Consider the following 14,119-nt stretch of genomic DNA (forward strand, 5'->3'; position numbering starts at 1 on the left):
GAGGACATAAGGTTCAAAATGGAGAATAAAGGACAGAGAAAACTAAAGGAATGTCTTCCAAAGCAAGAAATACAAAAACACAGAGGTGAAAGAGTAGGATTGTTAGAGAATAGCAACTCAATGTATGACTAGAGTTGAGTGTACCAACATTTGACCAATACTATAGCTTAATTTGGATTTCATTTCAAAGGGAAGAAGTAATAATATCTGAATTGAGAGCATTAAAAACTATATTTAATAAAACATTTCTTTTTACAGGGAACTGGGTGTTTACCTATCAAGTCGATGATTTGGACAAGTTACTTCATCTCTTTTGAAGTAACCCAATTCCTTTAACTGTACGTGGTATACAAATATTATCTACTACATAAGGTCACTATATGGAACAAATTAGATAATCTTTATAAAACACTTAGAAAAGTCCCTGACACAGTATGTGCACTCGATAGTTATTAACAGTTTTTATTATTGCTACTGTCATTTTTGTTGGTGTTGGCAGTGGAGGCGTTTAAAAAATACAGAGGCCAGAGTGGTGAGAACACTCCTTCAGTAATCTAATAATGAAGTAATAAAATTCTGGTGTAAAGTCATAGTGATGAGTGTAAGATAGTAAAGATGTGTTATTTTAATCCACTAAATAAGTGGTAGTTTGCTAAGACAACAATAGGAAACTAATACAACATGTTTGTACCTGAAAATGGGCTGCCGCTGTAACAAATACCTAAAACTGGGGAAGTGTCTTTGCAATTGAGCAATGGAAAGAGGCTGGAAGATTTTTGAGAAGCATGATTTTGAAAGCCTAGATGGACTTGAACAGAGTGTTAACTAGAAATATGAATGTTAAAAACTGCCGATGAATACACTGAGGTAAAAAACAGACCTCTCACCTGGTTTAGATATTTTAGATGAAGAGATTTGAGACTTTTCATCTGATAAGATTCAGATAAGATGTTGAACTTTGAGTTGATGCAATAATGAATTGAGACTTGTAGGGTTGTTGGAATAGAATGAATGCATTTTGTATATGTGAATCTCTGGGGTCATGTGGTGGACTATGCTGGGTAAAATACCCCACCTCCCCCATGATATCCATGTTCTATGAATGTGTTACCTTATATGGCAAAAAGAATCTTGCATATATGATGAAATTAAGCATCATAGGAAGTGTGATAGGAAGACTATTCTGGATAATTTGGGTGGGCATACAGGGTTCTTATAAAAGGGGAAGAGGAGGCAAGGTGTCTGGATCAGGAGAGAAGTTTATAAATATCCTATCTGCTGGTTTTAATAGAGAGGGGTGAGCCCTGAAAAAAAACTGACTCTCTTTTAGAGCTTCCAGATGGAATGCAGCCCTACTAACCCATTTAGCTTAGCCCAATAAGACCCATTTCAGACTTCTGACCTCCATAACTGTAAGATAATAAATTTATGCTGTTTTCCACTTTAATACATGGTGAGAATTGAAAGGAAGAAAGTATTAAGAATTAGCAAAACTTGGTGACTGATTTGATATTGGGGGTGGAAATAAATGAAGAAGTTAATAGTGATACCATCCTTTCAAGTTAGAAGGTAGGAGGATGATATTTCCTTTCACAGACATTTGTTAATGAAAACATGTTATTATTTTAAAAAGGCCCTTACCATTCTCATTACATATTGAAGTTCCACTCTCTATTTGTCATTTAGTTATGACCGCCTTGATCAGTTTTTATATTTTCATGTTTATGCTAATACCTCATCTTTATAAAATACCACTGAATCTGTGGTTCTTTTCATTATGATGTAAGGATCCATTTCTTTGTTGTAAATGAGGCCCATAACAGCAGGCACAATGAATGCCCTCTAGCTTTCTAAGACAAAAACTGAGTAAAATAAACCTTGAAGTAAAGAAAAATTAGAATTTTCATTCACTTTCTCAGTGCATTGTCCTTTTCATCCCAGGAGAACAGAGCTTCAAAAAGGACAGAAAGAATATCTCCCCATGTCTGACCCACAGTTCTATAGCATATATTCCAATTAGCCTTTTAAGAAGAGCTTATTTCTCCATTTCAGAGATCGTCTTTTCTACATTTTCCAAAAGAAGTGATTCAATAGACATTTTTTTCATTGGTAGACCACACCACCTCAATCAATAGCCCTCTACTTCACCACTGATGAAAGTTATACAATGATTAAGGAAAATAAAGCCAGATAAATTGGAAAGTGGAAACCTATACATACTTTGGTGTTTGTGCCCTCTCTAGGATATACAGTTCCTGCCCATCTAGTATCCCACCAAATGTGATTCTTTATGGATATAGTTAATCAAAAATTCCAAGTATATTTATTGCATAATTATTTCCTACTTCAGAGCCATGATGTAATTTTGGCCTGTACCTAAGCTCATCTTCTTCCTAGTAAAGAAATACAAGGTCTTTGAAATTTTATCCATCCATGCCCAGACAGGAACATGTATACACAAACTTCAAAGGGTTATTTAATGTCCATTACACAGGACACTCTGTTAATTCTTAAGAAATTTACAATCTAGTTGCTCTTTGTTGTTTCTGGGCAAAAATTAAGTAAATGAGAATCCTGTTGACTTTCTTATTCAATATCAAAAATGCTTTTTACGATTGATCAAATTCTAAGGCAACTGTACTTTAATCAATTGTGAATAAAGTTAATAGAGGTTAATAGACTTAATTATATTAGTAATATTAATATTATATTAATGTTAATATTATATTAATAATTTTAGATTGTTAGGACACACCTACAAAGGCACTATGGGGTTTGGGGGGAAAAATCATGACTGCGAACTTGAAGACAGACCAGATGTGAATCTCAGCTTTGTCCAGTGCTACTATCCGGTGCTACTATCTCAGCTTTGTCCGGTTGACTTGGACAAGTTAAGTGAAACTTTGGATCTCAATTTTCTTATATGTAAAATTTAAATAATAATGCCTATCATCCAGAGTTATTCTGAGGATCAACAATATAATATGAATAGCACACAATAGGTACTTAGCAAATGATGTTTGTTACGTGGATTACACTGTTTGCCGCATTAAGTCATCGGAGCAATGATTACAGAACTTTTTTACCTTTGATTTAAAATTGCGCAGGTATATTAGACATGAAATGAAGAAGTTCTAAGTTCAGTTTTGTTGGTTCTTATCTGGTGTAATTAGCCCCAAATCTACAATCACTCGTGAAATTTTTCACATTACTAAAACCTATAGTTTCTTTACCCACCTAGGATTGTTATGGAAAACATTGTCCTTTTATAATAAAATATTCAACATTATTCATCTGAAACATTTTCTGATCAATATCTTGACTCATGGGTTGAATTACATACAGTAAAAGAAAATGTCAACATATGTCTAAGTCTAGATAAAGTTGAAAATTCGTGGTGACTGATTGATATTTAGCTATGCGTCTTAACACTTTATAAATAATAGTCTTCTCACTTTAAGGAATCAGTCCCTTAATGTGACAGTTTATGAAAATAGGAGTTTTCAAGAACAACCTGACACAAAATAATTTTTGTCTCTTTGCTTTTGTAAGAAATCACAACCACATGTGGTTTCACATACTTATTGTTATAGCCATAAATGTAAAAATTAAAGAAACCTACTGATACTCTGTTTTAAATTCTTATTTCTACCACTTTTCAACAAACATTCAAAATGGAAAATCAGCTATCTTAATCCTTGTCTTTCACAAAAATTATTTCCACATCAATCAATATTTTATTCTGGAAAGTGTTTCCTACAATTCCTTTTATTGTTGTAATGGTACAATATTTGAATGTAGTGGAGCCCACATTTATACTCCCTACAGAGTTTTAATTTGGGCCTGAAGAATGCAGAATACAGTTATATTTCTTAATGGCGCAAACTCACCCCAAGAGCACATACAGTTGATAAACTGCATTGATTCTCAAATATTTTCTGCTGTTTTTCTATATAGCTAACATTTTTCCATCTATCATATATTCATGGTATTTATTTTTTGATTCCTTTATGAGTAGACTCCAGGAAAAGCTGATAAATATTTTGGGAAAAAATTATCTAGTGTGTGTATATGTGGGTGTTCCTTTTTCAATATGAGAATAAAATAATCAAAACATGCTATTTAAATGTATGTGTTCTGCTTTATTAAATACCCAAATGCCTTATAGCAAACTGTCTGTAAATGTTTCATAAGCAAATAAGGAAAGACAGGGAAAACTGGGTTAAAAATCTCTTTTGGAATAATTACACTAATTTTGATCACATATGCTTCATTGTGTTAAATGAATTTTCAGTTTCTACTTGTGCCACATTGTTCTGTCTCTGTACTTCAGTTCACTACACCCCGACTGCCTGAAATGGCAGTCACTTTCTCTTTGTACTACATTCTCTGCTACATGTTTGCTGGCATATGTTGTAGCATCCATTTGATTATGCCAATTTAGCCATGGAAACCTTAGCTACAGAAGAGTGAGTAAGATGATCATGAGCTCGTTGAGGCATAAAACATGAAAAAAGACTAGCTAAGAGATAAATGAATGGAAAGGGTACAAGGCAAATATAGACATTTTCAAAATCATGTTGTTCCTGATTGGAAAAGTTGGAAATGGGTGTTTGTTTGTTTGTTTGTTTAAAAAAAAAAGAAAAGAAATCAATGCCATGGTGTTCCATGCAGCAAAGTGATTTTAGAACACATATATAGAAGACATCAAGGAAATACTGAATCATGCAGAGGGAAAGAAACAAATGAGAATGAGTCTGAAAGCAAAAGTTTATTGTAAATAGCTAGATGACAATTTTGTTGTTGGATATGGTAAACGTAAATGGGATTATTTATAGATATGATAAATGCTAATAGCTGAGAATTAAGGCTGCCAAGAATCACTGAATTTTGATGTTATGCAACCCTAAGTGCATTTATTCAACATTAATGGGAAACATTCCATAATGAAACAAACATGATATCCAATCTGAAGCCAAAAAGAGTTAGAAGTAAATCAGACAAATGGTAACTATAAGATATAATATACGGGTAGGACAAGTAAGTTCACGAACTCATCCTAGAAAAACTGCTACATACTTCATTGCTGAATATCACTACGTCACCTTCAAAGTACTCTAGTTGGGAAGCTATGCACTGATGCCAGCACCTAGTCCACCCTTCAAATTTTGGAACTCTTTTTCTGAAAGGGCCATCAGAGCTGTCGTTGTATTACCCTTGATGTCTTAAATGTCATTAAAACGTCTTCCTTTCAAAATTTCCTTTATTTTCAGGTAAAGAAAGAAGTCACTGGTGGCCAGATCAGGTGAGTAGGGAGGGTGTTCCAATACAGTTATTTGTTTACTGGCTGAAAACTACTTCACAGACAGTGCCATGTGAGCTGGTGCATTGCCGTGATGCAAGAGCCATGAATTGTTGGTGGAAAGTTCAGGCTGTCTAACTTTTTCACACAACCTTTTCAGCACCTCCAAATAGTAAACTTGGTTAATTTTTTTGTCCAGTTGGTACAAATTCATAATGACTAATCCCTCTGATATCAGAAAAGGTTAGCAACATCGTTGCAACCAGCTCATCAACTTAATTGTTAGACCTTGTATATCTTACCTCGGTCCAATAAGATAATTGCTAATATGCATATCCAAATATAGCCAGTGCTGATTAGGTGGAATAATATAGCATTCACTATTGCTTTCTGAGTAAATACCAGCAATGTTGACCTGAGGACAGCAAAGTATGTCTCTTATTTAGTAACTCATGACATTGCAGATCCCTTAACTTCTGGAGCAGCTCAGTCAGCTTGTGAGATGGTGGAAAGATAACCTGATTTATCAGCCTCAGTTTCCTTACAATTACATTTGCAAAAGTTCTTTATAACAGCAACTGTGTAATCCAGTATCGTAGAACAGTACCTTGTATGTAGAACTCAAAGTTTAACGATTTTGAGTGAAGTAGAAATCATACTTCATAAGAAAATTTATTTCGCTCAGATAAATCAGGGAAATAAAAACCCCACTACATTTGCAAATTGTTGAACCTAGATAAAATTCAGTTTTAGAGTTTGAAATAAAATTAATGGTTTTATATAGGGTTAATGTTCTTTAAAGAAGGCTTAATAGTACCTGGCTTAAAGAACTTTGAAAGGCTTATGTAAAATGAGATAGATAATATTTAGGACTCAGAGAGAGGCCCAGAGAAAATGCTAAATAAATGTCACTTTCTTAACATACTCTCTGCCCTTCGTAGGTTTACTACCTCTGTTAAGAGGCCAATTTGTCCTAAGGTGTGACAAATAACTTTATGTCCTTTTATTTAAATCAGTTTAAAGTAATGTTTTTAACATTTTGAACCATTTCATTCTACTTCTGTACATTGTACCCAGTGACTGGGGGTTTTCTGACAATCCCTTTCTTCGGATTTGCTTTTTACCCTGAGTTGTTATAAATGGCATGCCAAATTGTTTTACATGCTAGATCCATAATTCAAAGAAGGAAAAGACATTTAGTTCCTAGTCAGACAAATTCGATATGCTCTCCCAGATTTGATGACAACCATAATTAATGCCTTATTACATTTAAGTGGTGGACAAAAATACATTCATTGAAGAAAAAGAGCGTATACAAAGTATACAATTAAGTTCACAAACTCATCCTAGAAAAACTGCTACATACTGAATATCACTATGGTCACCTTCCAAGTACTCCCCTTGGGAAGCTATGCATGAATGCCAGTGCTTAGTTCACCCTTCAAAGCCATTTTGGAACTCTTTCTCTGGAATGGCCATCAGAGCTGTCGTCGTATTACCCTTGATGTCCAGAATGTCATCAAAATGTCTTCCTTTCAATATTTCCTTTATCTTCAGGTAAAGAAAGGAGTCATTGGGGGCCAGATCAGATGAGTAGGGAGGGTGCTCCAATATAGTTATTGTTTACTGGCTGAAAACTCCCTCACAGACAGTACCTATGAACTGGTGCATTGTCGTAATGCAAGAGCCATGAATTGTTGGCAAAAAGTTCAGTTTGTCTCAACTTTTTCATGCAGCCTTTTCAGCACTTCCAAATAGTAAACTTGGTTAATTGTTTGTCCAGTTGGTACAAATTCATAATGAAGAATCCCTCTGATATTAAAAAAGATTAGCAACATTGTTGCAGCACAGTTCGTGAACTTCATTGTCAGAGCTCTAATATTTTTCCCTTTACATCATTTCACACAGGTAGGTATATAACAAAGATATGCTAACCTAGAACACATGAATCCTAGAACTTTTCTAAATAAGATTGTCCATGAACTCCTTGTCACAATGTCCAGTGAGCCCTTGCAGTTGTTTTTAGGTTGTTTGGATTTTGTTTTACTTTGTTTTGTTTTGTTTTTTAACTTCTCTGCAGCATTGGATGGTGCAGTTGTCTTGAAGTTTAGTTAAAGCAATGGTTTTCAGTGTGTGGTTGTTTGCCCCTGGGGGTTCAAGACCCATTCTAGATATCTGCAAAATCAAAACTATTTTCACAATAACACAAAGACGTTATTGCCCCTTTTCGCTGTGTTGATATTTGCATTAATTGTGTAAAAATCAATGGTGGTTAAACTGCTGGCACCTTATCACAAATCAAGGCAGAAGGCCCGACATAGCACCAAAATTTTTCATTACAACACGCTCACAGTTAATGAAAAATAAAGTGATTTCCTTAAAAATCCTTCATGAAGCAGCAAAAAAAATATTACTTTTATTAAATCTCAGCTCTTGAGTACCTGTGTTTTTAATATTCTCTATGATAAAATGAAAGTGTATATTAAGCAATTCAGCTGGATACCAAAGGAAAGCACTTGTGCAATTGAATTATAAGCTTCTGAATTAGCTGTTTTATTCATGGAACACAGTTTTGACTTGCAAGATCTAACACATAAACCATGATTATTCATAGTTCAGTATTTGGAAGAAACTTTATTAAAAATAAATGTAGTGGACCTGGATTTGAAAACAACTGACAGAATGTGTTGCCATTGATAACATTTGAGCTTTCAAGAGAAAATTAGAATGTTGGAAAACTTGTATCTGCCACCGTGAGCTTGACAGCTTCCAATACTTAAATAATTTTCTATCACAGCAATGATATTGATAAATGTAATTTTTAAATATTATATAGTGAAATATATGTGAGCTATTATTTTCCAAATGACTAACACGAGATGATGCAAAAGCATGTATGACTTAAAGGTTTATTTAAAGTTCAAGATAGATCAAAGAATTTTAATGCAATACAGTACAAAAAGTTCTTTGATAAGGTTTTAGATTCTACATCATAAATAACCTTCAGGAAACTACCACTAGTCAACCACTTGTATAATGTCAAAAAAAAAAAATAGTCACAATTGTCTTAAAAGACTATGAAATATGCCACTCTTTCTAGGTAAATATCTATGTATGGCCAGATTTTCTTCATATACCTTAACCCACACAACATATTGCAACAGTTTAAATGCAAAAACAGATGTGAGAATCAAGTTGCTTTTTATTAAGCTATACATTAAAGAGATTTTTACAAAACAATGTCATATATCTTATTAAAAGCTTTAAAAATACAGTCATTTTATCAAAACTCATGCATTTTGTTAACATTCAATGAATCTGTTATAGTTACATAAATTAATTAACACTGTTAACTTTCTCAATGTTATTTCTAATATAATACATAAATATCAATACCTATAATCCACAAATTCTTTGGGTTCCTCAAAATTTTTTTAGTGTGAAGGAATACCAAGACTAAAAAGTCTGAGGACTACTGAATTGAAGCATAGTGCATGTACTCTGAAAAAAGGCATCTTTAACTACTGTGCGTTATAAGACATCACTCTCATGGCTTTCTTTCTACTTCCGTGGTAGCTCCTTATCACTGTCTCCTTCAGGTGTTTCTCTCTCTTACATTCTCTTTCCTTCACGTTCTCTCTAAGACTGGTTAGTAGCACAGGAACTGTATTGATTTTTATTTTATTATTATTTTTTAAATTTTATTTATTTTTTTCCCTTTTTACCTGACCACCCCCACCAGCCTCCCCTTTGGCAACCATCTGCTTGTTCTCTATATCGATGGTTCTGTTTTGTTTTGCTTGTTCATTTGTTTTGTTGTTTTTAGATTTCATGTATAAGTGAAATAATTTGGTATTTGTCTGTCTCTTTGACTTATTTCACTTATATTGACCCTCTAGGTCCATCCATGTTGTCACAAATGGCAAGATTTCTTTTTTTTTATGGCTGAGTAATATTCTAATATATCATAGTTTCTTTGTCTATTTGTCTATTGATGAACACCTAGGTTACTTCCATATCTTGTCTATTGTAAATATTGCTGTAATGAACATAAGGGTGCATACATTTTCCAAACAGTGTTATTGTTTTCTTCAGATAAATACCCAAAAGTGGTATTGCTGAGTCATTTGATGGCTCTATTTTTAATTTTTTTGAGGAATCTCCATACCGGTTTTTTTTATAGTGGCTGCACCAATTTGCAATCCCAGCAGCAGTGTCCAAGAGTTCCCTTATCTCCATATCTTCACGAGCACTTGCTAATTTTTTTTGTTTAATATTTCTCTTTATTTGCTCTTTCCTGAAATATTAGGGGCCCCACATTTCTTTTGTTGGTTCCATTCTGTCTCACTCTATAGTCCCTTGATTCTTTCCAAGGTTTTGAATGTGTTAATCACTCTCAAATTTACATCACCAGACCAGAACCCAATATTCTAATGTCCCTATCCTATATCTAAAGGTCTACTGGATATTTCCATTTGTATGTCCCAAAAATGTACTAAATTACACAAGTCGAGCAATGAGCCCATCATACCTTCAACACAGAACTCCTAAGCCTATGGTCGCACTCTCTGTAAATAGTATCACTATCTATCTAATCATTCAAGAAATGAATGGGATCATGGGGAGGTCATCCTACACTCTAACCTCTCTTACATTCCCCACATTCAGTCACCATATCCTACATCCTGCAGATGCTACCATTTGATTGTCTCTTTAGTTAGTATTTGTCTTTCCTGTCTGTCATAATCTTGGTTAAGATCTCCATCAGTCCTTAATGTGAATTATTGTAATAATCGCTTAGCAAGATCACTGTCTCCAGCCATAGTCTCTTATAATCCATTCTCTAAAATGCAGCCAAAGTGATGTCTCAGTTTCTTCCCTGATTACAATGCTTCCCCATATGCTTCAGGATAAAATTAAGCCTTTGAATATCAGACCTTCGGATCTGGGCCATGTGTCACTACCAACACCTTCATCTCTCACCACTGCTCAAAATAAAGGACTAGAATTTCAATGACTTGCTCTCAGACATTTGATTCCACATCTCCTCTCCAGGTAACATCAAAGAATACTCAAGTTGAAAGAACCTATATAATTTATCATCCAAACCAGGACACGTTTGAGAGTAAAAAGGGTGCTATTAATAATTACATTGGGATAACAGGTGTAAACCAGGACTGTCCCGGGCAAAAGAGCTTGAGTGATCACACAACCTAGAGATCAACCAGTCCATGAGAGAACTTGAATTATTAAATTGAGAGTGATCATGCTGATCATAACAATGACTGAATTGGAATCAGCCTTTCTTATCTCCTAGTCTACTGCCTTTTTCCCCACTTTAGGCTGTTTTTCTAATAATTCTCTTAAGATAAACCAAATAACCTAACAGTTTTAGAGTATGATGTTTGTTACATTTCATATAATGAATATATGTGACAGCTTCATTTGCAGTCCTAAGTATTACTGTTAAGGAGAGTTCTATTACGTGTTAGAGGGTTTAAAAAGATCACCATGCATATGCAAGTCATAGGATGGGGATAGTAAAAGATGCCAGGATCCCAAACCCATAAATCCTTGATTAGGAAACTTCATAACTACTGCCACTCTGGCTGGGTTGGCAAAATGGGCATTTTGTGTTTGAGTGGTTAGATATGTGAATAGGAGAAAGAGAGATGCCCATAAAATCCCCTGCCTGGATAAACTACACTGAGCCATATAGAAAACCCAGGGATTCAGTTATCCCTGCCCTTCACTATTGCCTGCTTTAGAGGCTGGCATACGTAGCTTCTTTCTGTTTTCTGTCATCTGAACTTATCCAGATCATGCATGGATTCCAAAGTCTAGGTTATCTCCAGTTTGAAAATTACTTCAAACCCATTGTCTCACAACATGAGATGGTGGTCCAAAGCAGAGCACTGAAAGGTTGAGTCAGGAGACAACTAATCCCTCCCCAGTTCCATCAACATCTCACATCCATCTTACATTAAGCTCTACCCTTTACTTTATCGTTTCCATTGTACCATATCAAAATATCTTCTGTTTGGAGAAGAAATGGAAATGGGAGAAAACTTGAATACCCTTAAAAGTTATGATGTAACAGGGTGTTCATCGTTTAACTCAATAAAATGTTGCACTTCAATAAAACTTCCTGCCTTTAGGACAAGACCACTTCAGGGATGGTGTATATGCCTAATCACTGTGCTGTACACCTGAAGCTGAAGCTGAATAATAATGATTGTCAACTATAATTTAATGTGTGTGTGTGTGTATGTGTGTGTGTGTGTGTGTGTAGCCACAAGAAGTGGAGTACAGCATAAGGAAAAGAGACAGTGGAAATGTAATGGCTGTGTGAGATGTCAGAGGGGTAGTAGATTGAGAGGAGGGTTATCACTTTGTGAGGGGTATGTCTAACTAGTACATTGTTTTGTATACTTGAAACTAACTAAAAAAAAAAAAGACAAGACTATGGTTTTAAATAATTGTTATGAAGATTATATTGAAATAACAGAAATCCAAGTAGAAAATTACTCAGTTACAAAGAAACAAAAGTCAAAATTTTATTCCTCCACATCATCTACTTCCTACCCTTGTGGCATATTCAAATTTTACATATTTATGATTTCATAGTCATAATTTTATACTCTATATTTTATAGTTACATTATATAACACATATACTTTCCATTTTGCTGCAGATTGACACCTCAGTTTTATACATAGACCAAAAACATATATTCCTCATTAAGGAGGGGTCTTTCTTCTGTTTTATCCTCTCCAACCCTAGCAAAGCACTTTAGTCATAACACACATAAAAATGTCATGAGGCATTAAACTTGCTTAACACAGGGTTAAAATTTCCCAAATGCTTTATACTGAGAGCATCGAAACAAAATTCCCAGGATTCTGTCAAAGCAGGAATATTTTCCCATTAAAAAATGTAACAATAACCTTAACAATACCTTTTATTGTACTTTCACTGTGACCTACATTCCAGAGAGCATTGTTCTTTAATGAATGTGCTTCAAGTTGCCGCAGTCAGCAGGGGTATTTCAACAATATTTTCCAGTAAAATCTGTAGACGCCTAAGTATCTGTACAATGGGGGATCAAGCCAGTTGAAACTTCTCTTCTTAAGAAAAATCAAGCATGGTATAGCCCTTCTAATTCTCTATAACATAGTAGAATGTAGAGGAGCTCAGAAAAAAAAAAAGATGAAATGGAATGTTGAAATGCCACATAAATATTTCACTTCCAGATAGTTAATAACAGAAAGATGATCATAATTGAAAAATGGCAGGACTGCATTTCACAGCATTTAATTTTTTCTATATATATTTAAGATAATTATATTGTAACTGGTATATATTGCTCTCTTTCCACATTATGAGTTTCAAGATTCTTATTTAATCATTTTACTATTATCAAGAAGTCCCCTTCAGATAATTTCAGAATTAGGTATTTGACTCAATTTCACCGTAAATGCCTGCTTTCAAAATTCTTACAACTCCTCACAAAAGTGGTATTTTAACAATTTTTTTTTGTACATGATGAATATTTTGTATGTATCTATGCCCTATTGGATTATTACATTAAAATTCATTAAGCATCCTTTCACTTCTCTACAAATTTCCAGTCCATCCCTCAACACCCCACTTTTCCTTAGGACCTTGTTTGACAGACCCTTTCTTTCATGCCTGGCCCAAGAGCTTCAGAGCTATTCCACTTAAGCAGAGTCTTCAAAGAGAATTTATCACTGTCATGATCCAGGATTTTAAATCTATTGCTACAGATGGGCTTTGTCTTCTAAAACAACTACGGTGACAACTATTCCATCAGAATAACAAACCAATTTACTAGAGAAAGCCTGGAAACACACACTTCCTTTCCAGAAAAACAAATGCATTCTAAGATTACTTGCCTTTGTAGTGGGCACTTGTAACTCTAAGGATAGAAACGAGAAGACCAGCCAAAAAGAGAAGAAGACAGAGTGGTACTATGGGGAGCCAACGTTGCCCTGTGACCTTCATCATTCAGTATTCCTAGGCAGTTTGTGTAGCCATTTAAATGTACGCATATATGTTAAGTTTCTTCTATGTGCCAGGCACTGTTTGGGGCACTGAGGCTAGAGAAATTATGGTATTTCTCCTTCCTTGGTAGTTCATAATCTAACAAAGTAAATATTTACCTACAAGGCCACTTCTGCTTAAAAAATACCTTTGGGCATATGACACATCTTTAAAAAACTAAAAAAGATTACAAGCATCATCTAGTCCAACCCTTCCACTTTATGGATGAGGAAACTGACATTCAGGGAGAATAGTTGAATTAACTACTTGCAAAAAACTCAAACTAGATTTCAAATGTTTTAACTCCCGGTCTAGGGTATTTCCCACTAAATCACACCATTCCTTTCAAATGAGGAATTTCTCAGAAACTTGAAATTCACCCCTCTTTCCATGGCTTTCTTGGGATTTCTCTGACTGCAGGAAATATGAGTTGGTGTTCAAATGTAGCTATGAAATGAGAAAACAAGATTGGAAATAATTTTGTTAAGGATCCAAGCACTGAACAATGGCAGCCAGCCAATAATCATAGTCCTGTAGAATTATCATCTGTCACCTTTCATTATTCGTTGACTAGAGAGAGGAGTTGGCAGCACATTGCACATAGCCTCTAATTTTATCCAGCTAATGGTTTGCAACTAAGCTACACAGAGTGTATGTAATACATAGGCAAAAAATATGTGAGATGAAATAAGAAAAATGAAATGCTTCAAACACAGAGAGATTTTCACAGAAGACTGCTTTTGCTTTTAAAAA

Source organism: Rhinolophus hipposideros, assembly GCF_964194185.1.
Source record: "Rhinolophus hipposideros genome assembly, chromosome: 13".
Classification (NCBI taxonomy): Eukaryota; Metazoa; Chordata; class Mammalia; order Chiroptera; family Rhinolophidae; genus Rhinolophus; species Rhinolophus hipposideros.